This window comes from Branchiostoma lanceolatum, chromosome 1 (assembly GCF_035083965.1).
Source record: "Branchiostoma lanceolatum isolate klBraLanc5 chromosome 1, klBraLanc5.hap2, whole genome shotgun sequence".
Classification (NCBI taxonomy): Eukaryota; Metazoa; Chordata; class Leptocardii; order Amphioxiformes; family Branchiostomatidae; genus Branchiostoma; species Branchiostoma lanceolatum.
In genome coordinates, this window is record NC_089722.1 from 2067708 (window position 1) to 2078892 (window position 11185).

General features: G+C 41.6%; 1 long non-coding RNA gene across 1 annotated transcript; it reads left to right on the forward strand.

Moving 5' to 3' along the window:
• The first annotated feature begins 269 nt into the window (after nucleotides 1–269).
• LOC136429288 (uncharacterized) lies at nucleotides 270–1734 on the forward strand. Its single transcript, XR_010754729.1, has 2 exons — nucleotides 270–434; nucleotides 483–1734. It is a non-coding gene; the product is annotated as an uncharacterized lncRNA (long non-coding RNA).
• The last annotated feature ends 9451 nt before the right edge of the window (nucleotides 1735–11185 follow it).

Sequence of the window (11185 nt, forward strand, 5' to 3'; positions counted from 1 at the left end):
CGGCCTGACTCAAAGAAACAGACAGAAAAGTGCAATTCTCGGCCTACAGAAAAGTGCAGTTCTCGGCCTAAAGAAAAGTGCAGTTCTCGGCCTAAAGGAAAGTGCAGTTCTCGGCCTAAAGAAAAGTGCAGTTCTCGGCCTAATGAAAAGTGCAGTTCTCGGTCTGACTCAGAGAAACACACAAAAGAGTGTAGTTCTCGGCCTGACTCAGAGAAACAGACAGAAGAGTGCAGTTCTCGGCCTACAGAAAAGTGCAGTTCTCGGCCTACAGAAGAGTACAATTCTCGGCCTACAGAAAAGTGCAGTTCTCGGCCTAAAGAAAAGTGCCGTTCTCGGCCTAAAGAAAAGTGCAGTTCTCGGCCTACAGAAAAGTGCAGTTCTCGGTCTGACTCAGAGAAACACACAGAAGCGTGCAGTTCTCGGCCTACAGAAAAGTGCAGTTCTCGGCCTACAGAAAAGTGCAGTTCTCGGCCTACAGAAAGGTGCAGTTCTCGGTCTGACTCAGAGAAACACACAGAAGATCTAGAGTGCAGTTCTCGGCCTAAAGAAAAGTGCAGTTCTCGACCTAAAGAAAAGTGCAGTTCTCGGCCTAAAGAAAAGTGTAGTTCTCGGCCTGACTCAGAGAAACGCACAAAAGAGTGCAGTTTTCGGAGAGACACAGAGGAACACGTAGAAGAGAGCGGTGCACGGAAGCGGCATCGTGGAAGGGGGAAAGCAAAACAACCGCTCCTTGAATGTTCTAGTCAATATGGAAAAAGGAATCGATTGCCTGACGTCATCTCCTCTGTTGATAGGTTTTGCTCAGATCACTTTGAAGATAAGAAGGATGTTTTGTTCTTCATGCTCCTTAACCATCTTCGGGAGACAAACGATCAAAGACAATCTATGCTGTATCGTTTATGGTCCATTGGTGATGTTGACGTGGGCAATGATTTTTTGGAATTGAAGGCTGCTTCAAAGGATCAGTTCTGTGGTATTTGCCGTGAAGCTGGCCACAACAAAAAAACGTGTACACAGACATGAGTAGGAAAGTACCAATCCACATGTTATGATTGCTGCTTTCTGTTACATTATGGTGAATGGTTTTTCATTCAGTGTATTTGTTAAGTTATCCTTTTGTATCCTGATTTGTTTTGATTTGTAAGGGCTCCCTTGGATATCAGTTACTCAGTTAATTGAAGGGACCACCCTAAACATTTATAAATGAATAAGTAATACTAATAGTTTAATGTGGACAATTGCTTTGTTTTTGTTTTGCTAGATTGATATTTGATGCTACATCAGGTGTAGATTATTGCCAGTACAAGGGCATGTTGCCCTAGAACTTAGAAGTAACAGACGTTGTCCCTCTCTTGAAAACATTTTGACTTTTAGATTAAAAGTTCATCTGTGTTGATGATAAGTAGGGCATTTTGAACTTCATGTTACATTTTCAATAGGTTTAGATTAGTGCCAGGGAAGTTTGCCCTAAAAGTGACAGAATTTGTCTCTTGAATTCCATTTGACTTTTAGCTTAAAAGTTCATCTGTATTGAAGATACATGGGCATTTGGAACTTCACGTTATTTAACCAGTCTTGAGACAAATGATCAAAGATCATCTAGAATGTACTGTTTGTGGTCCGCTGGTGATGTTAACCCGGGCTAAAGGGATGATGCTTGTGGAGATCATGATGAAGGCTACATGTAGTAACTGTGAGTCAATAAAAACAAGAAACTGTTCAGTACAGTAATTAGCTCTTCGTCTGCTCCATAAAGAATTGTAGTCTGTATGTGTTATATTGGATCATAGATGTTATAATGTTCACGTTATTGAACCTGTCTAAATATGTTAAAACTAGAAAGCCTAAACGCGCAAATGCAGTGTATTCCACTCACCTACACCTCCCCATGCAAAGATATTGAGACGGTCCATTTTTTGCAGTAGTCTAGAGTCATTTTGGAGCTAATTTTTAATTTTTATCTCCATGAAAAAAGGCTTTTTCATGGAGATACTGTTTTGCTTGCGTTTGGTGTTTGTGTGTATGTATGTGTCACCGGACGCTTAAAGTTACCATAACTGTAGAACCTGTTCATGGATTGTAATGATTTTTGGTATGTGGGTGGGTGTTAGGAGGAGGAAGGTCAAGGTCGATTTTGGGCCCCCTGGCATGTGTGACTGGAACTGCAATGGCGTATTTGTTAAAATCTTCAATGTAGAAGAACTGAAGAGTGGATCGACAGATCGTCATATTCTTTGGTACACCGGTAGGTTAGACCAAGTTGTACACACTTAAGTGCAAACTATGCAAATGAGACCGAATTTGCATAAGTAAGGAGGTAAATCGTTTGCATGGGTGTCGTCGGATGCTTAAAGTCAGCATAACTGTAGAACGTGTAGATGGATTGTAATGATATTTGGTATGTGGGTAGGTGCTGGGAGGAGAAAGGTCAAGGTCGATTTTGGGCTCCCTGGTATGTGTCACTGGAACTGCAATGGCGTGTTTGTAAATATTTTGCAAGGAGAATAAATGAAGAAAGGAGCGACAGATTTTCATGTTATTTGATATGCAGGTAGGTTGGACAGAGATGTACAAACTGAAGTGCTAATTATGCAAATTCATACTGAATTTGCATAAGTAATGAGGAATATCTACTCTATTGTGGGCTTTGAGGTCGCACCATCTGTTGGTCTCTTATCTAGGTCAGTAGCTATTTATAGCCACTTCTCCCCTTGCCCGGCCAGTGTGGGTCATACCATTGAGCGATATAGAATGGGGGGAACTGGTTTAATAAAAAAACAAAGTTTCATGGAGATTTTGGGTCCTAAGACTCTTGTGAAGATTTTGTTTGCCGAAGACGACTGCTAGTTTCACCATCATTACTATTCATGACTGCTTCAGTGATATTGTCTGTGAGGGCTGATTGTTGATTTTGATTAATCACAATAAAACATTATACGCTGATTACTTTCCTGTCACGTTGCACGGTGGTGTGTGGTACCGTAAATGACATGAACGTACGCGTGGGTGTGATGTAATTTGTGAAGTGCACGACTGTCTATCAAAATGATTGAGGCAATCTCAAAACTTTGATTGAGACGGAGAAGTTGAAATATTGCATTATTCAACTAGGTTCCACGGCCGTTGCCATATAATGTAAACTCTTACAACTGACGTAACGGGGGGTGCCAAAACATGTCACGTTTTTTTACGCGCTCGAACTCACGGCGCTCCATTGCTGGTTGCCAGAGAATGGTCATGTTTTAATGAATGAATTTTGAACACATTCATCTAAAGAACATACATGGACAAGAAATGCATTCATACTGTTCATGGGCCCTTCAAGCTCCGCGTTACAAGCGGAAAACGCTGGGAGACATTTTCACGAATGTACCTTCTGATTTAGTGCTACGCCAGATAGTGTGCTTAACTTATTACGCTTTGGTAATTTTGCTCTCTTCGGAAGTTGGTGATGAAGTTAGGGAAATGTAGATAAGGCTTGAAGTCTGCTATATTCTAGCTTTCTTTTGACCGGAAAATTTTGACTGTGTGCACTTCTCACGTCATGTGAGAAGGGCTATGATCCAGCGCATCCCAGCTCATGTTTCACGGGAAATAGGCTACTACGCACTTTGCGCGCGGCCCGACGTATGTCTTGCATGCGACCCGACTTACAAAATCATTACGAAAAAACGGAACCGCTTACATCAACAATACTCCGTCTGCTTATTGGGAAATATCTTCGCCATGTCTGTATTTAGTTTCCTTTTCATAGACGGTACCATGTTAGAGCGTTACAAAGCTGTGCGTTTAATCGCCGTCCGCCACCATCGCGGCCCAAAAAAATGACGGGAAAACTACGTCGCCAGACGGCAGCGATGTTTACGTTGTTTTCTTTGGTCGGTTTTCTTCTCAACAAACACTTAAAGACCCAATTTTTTGTGTTTTATTAAGTTGTATTTCTTATGTGTATGATAGATGTATATCTGCTTGGCACAGGTCGTATATTTAGGTGCCGGGCCGTCTAGCTACGCAGTGACTATTCACGACAAAACAAGAAATGAATATGTACATATATGTTTTGAATGCAAATAACATTATGTGCATGAACTTGGTTCATTTACCTTCCTTATGAGCATAGTCAGTGGACACAAACACGGCGTACTTATGCATAATAAGATCACTAAAAAATCTGTCATATGTTAGGGCGCGTCATAAGTTAGGGCAACCCCCGTTATTATAAATGTTCCTCACTGAATTTGTAAATAAAGGGTTTCATTCCCAAAAACTATTATTATATCAATTAATGATATACCCAATCAAGACAAAATGCCCAAATTATGAAGGTATTGTGGTATTTTCTTTACGGATTATGCAAAATTAGACAATTATTTGTTTAATTTATGGCTAATGATGTTTACCTTTCAAAAGCCACAAATTATAAAACTCTTGTCCGTCACAACTACGTTATTTCATTAGTTTTAAATGAATCATTTGAATGAGGTTTAATTTCCTGATTGTGATTTTTTTTTTATCAAAGTCATCGTTACAGAATCATGTGAAAAAAGGGCTCAAAAAGCAACGTTAACTTTCTTTCAAATGCGTTGATTTAAACATGATCGAAAAAAATGGACTGAAACCGATGAAATCAGTGATTATGAATATTGACAAAATTCATTAAATACAAAATTCTACGTGAACTTTGGAACTACATACCCATATTGTTGGTTTTCACATCATTCTGTAACGATGACTGCAAATGTTGTCACTTAGTATCATGCACGTAACTTAGCAACAAGTCCAGCCTGTACTTGTGGATGTCGAAGCGAAAGCGTTGTCCATTATCTTTTGTACTGCCCTATATACAGTCAACAAAGACTTAACCTTCTGGGCAACCTACGGAACCTTTTAGCCCCTATACTTGATATTGATATTTTATCTGATCAAGCCTTCATTTATTTGTTATTAAGAGGCTCATCCTTTGTTTCGTATGATTTCAATTATAACATTTTAGGCTTGACTCAGCGCTATATTGCGACAAGCAAACGTTTTAAAACTATTTTCAGATATGTTGATACATTCATTGTTTCTTTGTTAGTTTGTTTGTATTGGACGACCCAATTGCTGTTTCTTATTGTTATTGTACTTGTCTATGTAACGTTGGGTAACATAAATTTGCGGAGTACTTAAATTCGCGATTTTTCGAAAACGGGGTATTTAGGGATATGTGCTAGATGCAACATCAGTAATACCGCTAGAAATGCAAACTTGACAGACTAACGTATTCAGAACACTGTCTGAAAAGCTTCGAGGACTTCGTGGGAGAATTAAACAACATGGTTGTCGGCTGGTTTATAAGAAAAATGTCACATCCGCTTCCTGCTCAACACAATTATTTACAAGACAACTTATTACAATCTCTTTTGCTAACCTGCAACTGGATTCTAAGTGTGATCAATCATCAAAACTCCTCTCTGTTGCTACAACCTACGGCACGTTTTTTTCCCCGCCGCCATATCATTACCCAGAATCCTGTTGTCAAGCAGACGACAAAGGTTTGTGAGGAACACTTTTTTGTCTAAATGTTGCGTGTGATTGTGGACTGAGGACGATATTTTCCTCAAAGTTTGCTCCTAACACAACAAGGAATACATGGACATAGCAGTATTATCAATGCTACGGCATCCGGCTAACTTGCCATGAAAAATGTACACGTTGCCATGACGGTGGACGTCGACTTTGACGTTCTACCGACTCAACACACGGGTTGTTCCCGTAGGCCTGATGTGTGCGGTACGGCCGTTTTTTCGTGTATTTTTCTTACTTAGACACGTCTATATCCAAATCACTCTCCTCAAGCCAAGGATGGAACGAATAGCTGCTGTATAAAATGTAATTAGCGGTAAGATATTCAAGACGAATCTTCTCTCCCGAATTAATGTTCACACCTGTCCGACAACACCGTCATTGTGCGCGCGGCGGACGGTAGTTTCAAGTTGAAATATTATGGTGTCAGCACGACTAGAGACGAAATCTACCATATATATGATTAGTGCAAAGATAGTAAATGATACTGACAGAATGATAGAAAAAAAGGATGTTTTATTGTTCTGCTAGATTGATTTCAGTCAACCATTATCGGAAAAATGGCGATTTTATGTTACCGAACGTTAAGTTGTGATTTTTATTCCCAGAGGTGATGTTTAATATTAGCTTTAGCTAGAGTGCATCACCTCTGTGTCCTGTATATTCTTCTGTTGTTTAATAATAATAAAAACCGGTTACCAACGATGCTTTTAAGCATCATTTAAAAATTACTGGAAAAACTCGCACAATGACAATGGACATATAACAGTATATCACTCTGTAGTATTTTTGTTCAATAACAAATGTTAAGACATGAATATATGTACAGATCCTAACAAAAAGGAAATTGCTTCTATGGTTGAAATTACGTGGCCGGCAATTGGTATTGAAAAATAATTAATGACTTCATCGATGTTATTGTACGTCGGAGGTTGATGTTCCTGCCACGTGTAGATTATGATTATGTATTTCAGTGGAGGAAAGACGTGTGCGCATGACTGCATGGCGTCACCGGCATCATGATTAAACATTAATAAAAATCAAACTAAACTTAAAAACGGTAGTGTAATGTTGAAGGGGAAACACTCTGTGTGACATTAACAGTTTTTAAACCTTGCCTGTCAACGACCTCTGGCCGAACTTGTTGATCGCGAGAAGCACGACGAGTTTCTAAATCCGACAGAGAGTCGAGTGTATCTTTCGCAACGTACCAGCGGTGACATCGACAGTGAACATATCCCAACATCAGAAGCATATATAGCCCTTAAACGTCCATCTGAACTATGGCCGAGGCACCCATCTCCGACGTCGTACCGAGGGACATCGCGACTGATTTCTCCACAGAAGGTATGTCTATCGAATAGACGGTATGACGGTCGTTCTCATTTAAATATACTTTTTAAAAAGTATGACAAAAGCATTGTTATTCAGAATAGAGCCATTCGGTGCTTCCTTGGCGTTCACCGCTTTGCTCCCACTCATGCCATAAATGGTGACATGGGCTGGACACCGTGTGAAGTTAGATGGAAAGGGGCTATGGTGGCTATGTGGAACAGGCTAGTGAATATGCCTGACGACAGGATTACAAAGAAGGTTTTTAGATGGGACCTGCGATATAATGGTCCCTGGAGTAAAGACTTGTATGAAATATTCTCTGAATCAGAACAAGAACATGTTTTTCAAAATAGGTTAAGAGGCGACACGAGACTCACAAAAGATGTACTATTCTCGCAATATGAACAAAAGTGGTCTTATGAGCTCTGGCTTAAGCCAAAACTAAGAACGTATGCACTGATAAAAGACTCATTCCCTCCGGAGAGATATGTTGCACTCCCTCTTACAAGAGCCCAGAGATCTCTGTGTGCCCAGCTGAGAGCGGGCATATTACCTTTGTCTATTGAAACAGGAAGATTTAATGCCATTCCTGAGGATGATAGAATTTGTCGACTGTATAATCTACATGAAATTGAAAATGAGGTCCATTTCCTATTTTATTGCCCTTTTTACGACAGTTTACGCCAAACACTGTTCAACAAAATGTACAACAAGAGACCTGATATCATTTGGGAAAGAGATGAAACAAAACTTAACTGGTTATTCACGGAGGGGGTATTTGAAATTGCTTCATACATTCAAAAGGCTTGGAGGGAACGTAAGCACTACATCTATTCATAACAAGACAGCAACAACAACAAAAAAATACTTCAATGGAATGATTTGATCCTATTTTGCATCTAGTTTTGGCTTTGTTTGGTTTTGTCTCTACCCTGTCATGTACTGTTTTGACTGTTATATACTGAGTTGATATACGTGTGTTACCTTCAACAACTTTTTTTTAAATTTAATTTATGTTCATTTACCACTTGCTTTCTTGAATTGACTTGAATCATTGTACAAGGTGTGTCCCTTTTTGTGTTGCCACTATATTATGCTCATATTATTTTGTTACTCATTACTGCTATTATTATGATTTATATCTGATTATCATTATCTACTACTGTACCTCTTCCATTACTCAAGTTTATGTATTCTTATGTATGGTGACTTATAAGCCCGTATGGGCTGGGCGACTTTTGTCGCAGGACACGGACATAAAACATTCATTCATTCATTCATATACACATTTTCTAACTTCCGTTACCGTTTGAAGTAAGACGTTTCTGACATAAGAATATGCCACATATAAGGTGCCAAACTGTCGTATTTAAAAGCCAGAAAAGTTTTTTAAAAGTAGTCATCAAAATAAACAAGTTTGGCACCTTATATGTGGCATATCATTATGTCAGAAACGTCTTACTTCAAACGGTAACGGAAGTTACAAAATGCGTAACGGGGGGTGCCCTAACATGTCACGTTTTTTACGCGCTCGAACTCACGGCGCTCCATTGCTGGTTGCCAGAGAATGGTCATGTTTTAATGAATGAATTTTGAACACATTCATCTAAAGAGCATACTTAGACAGGAAATGTATTTATGCTGTTCATGGGCCCTTCACGCTCCGCGTTACATGCGGAAGACGCTGTGAGACATTTTCACAAATGTACCTTCTGATTTAGTGCTACGCCAGATAGTGTGCGTAACTTTTTACGCTTTGGTAATTTTGCTCTCTTCGGAAGTTGGTGATGAAGTTAGGGAAATGTAGATAAGGCTTGAAGTCTGCTATATTCTAGCTTTCTTTTGACCGGAAAATTTTGACTGTGTGCACTTCTCACGTCATGTGAGAAGGGCTATGATCCAGCGCATCCCAGCTCATGTTTTCACGAAAAATAGGCTACTACGAACTGCGCGCGGCCCGACGTACGTCTTGCATGCGACCCGACTTACAAAATCATTACGAAAAAACGACACCGCTTACATCAACAATACTCCGTCTGCTTATTGGGAAATATCTTCGCCATGTCTGTATTTAGTTTCCTTTTCATAGACGGTACCAATCACCTGTTAGAGCGTAACAAATTTGTGCGTTGAATCGTTCCGCCACCATCGCGGCCCAAAAAAATGGCGGGAAAACAACGTCGCCAGACGACAGCGATGTTTACGTTGTTTTCTTTGGTCGGTTTTCTTCTCAACAAACACTTAAAGACCCATTTTTTGTGTTTTATGAAGTTGTATTTCTTATATGTATGAACGTTGTGTATCTGCTTGGCACAGGTCGTATATTTAGGTGCCGGGCCGTCTAGCTACGCAGTGACCCTCTACTCAGCGTTGCCATCATTATTGTCAAAATACTATTCTCTACAAAACAAGAAATGAATATGTACACATATGTTTTGAATGCAAATAACAATTATGTGCATGAACTTGGTTTATTTACCTTCCTCATCAGCATAGTCAGTGGACACAAACACGGCGTACTTATGCATAATAAGATCACTAAAAGATCCGTGACATGTTAGGGCGCGTCACAAGCTAGGGCACCCCCCGTTACATTTAACGTTAAATGAGAACAAGCGATGACCGCTTCGCAGGCACACGGCGTTGCTGGTTATATAGCACGGTGTACGGCCTATCGCACCTGGCTTTTACACGCCTCGAACATACCGTATGGTCTAACATACACGGTAGTTGATACTACCATTACTTTGTGAGCGACCATGTACACGATGTCCCTAAGCATTGTTCTTCTGTCTTCGAGTGACCTCAGCTCTAGATCCCTTTACATTTTGCTGACACTGGCTTTCTTTACGTCCTCGTTCATGTAGGTGCGACGAAAGCAATGTTGGATATCAAAACTGAGAAATCTTCCTCCAGGCAAACTGACATTCATGATTCTACCGGCAACTCTGGTAGATATAGAAACGAAGACGACGACATTGTTGATGAAATGCCTATGAAAAGGGATGACAGTAACGTGGCTGGCATTTGCCATCCCACTGGTGGTTTCATTCCAAATCCGCTAAAAGCCCGGGACCCCAATCCAATATACAAGCAAAGAGTCACGAATCCCAATCAAATGGGTCCCCAAAACATCCAGAGCCCCAACACGATATCCATGTACCAAGATGACCGCACGGCGCCGGAACCTGCCTTCAATGAGCCATCTAGCAGTGATAGCGACAACGCCTGCAGACTGCCATGTGCTGTTACACACCAGGAAGATGACAAAACCACGCTCGGACCAGCCGACAATGACGACAGCGCCAGCATACAGTCGTATGAAGCCGGTGCAGTATCCGCTCGTACACCAGCTTCACTGACCGATGATTGCAGTACTTGCATCCGGCCACATGCAGTTGTAAACCAGGAAGGTTGCGTACCCGCTAGTAGCACAGTCAACTCTGATGGCGTTCCCGACATCCAACCATATGCAGTTGCAAACCGGGAAGGTTGCGTACCCGCTAGCAGCACAGTCAACTCTGATGGCGTTCCCGACATCCAACCATATGCAGTTGCAAACCGGGAAGGTTGCGTACCCGCTAGCAGCACAGTCAACTCTGATGGCGTTCCCGATATCCAACCATATGCAGTTGCAAACCGGGAAGGTTGCGTACCCGCTAGCAGCACAGTCAACTCTGATGGCGTTCCCTACATCCAACCACATGCAGTTGCAAACCAGGAAGGTTGCGTACCCGCTAGCAGCACAGTCAACTCTGATGGCGTTCCCGACATCCAGCCACATGCAGTTGCAAACCAGGAAGGTTGCGTACCCGCTAGCAGCACAGTCAACTCTGATGGCGTTCCCGACATCCAGCCAAATGCAGTTGCAAACCAGGAAGGTTGCGTACCCGCTTGCAGCACAGTCAACTCTGATGGCGTTCCCTACATTCAACCATATGCAGTTGCAAACCAGGAAGGTTGCGTACCCGCTAGCAGCACAGTCAACTCTGATGGCGTTCCCGACATCCAGCCACATGCAGTTGCAAACCAGGAAGGTTGGGTACCCGCTAGCAGCACAGTCAACTCTGATGGCGTTCCCGACATCCAGCCAAATGCAGTTGCAAACCAGAAAGGTTGCGTACCCGCTAGCAGCACAGTCAACTCTGATGGCGTTCCCGACATCCAACCATATGCAGTTGCAAACCAAGAAGATGGTGTGCTCGCTTGCAGTCCCTGTATCCATCCACATGCGGTTGCATATCAGGAAGATAACAGTGATGACACCCCCTCGATCAAGCCATAC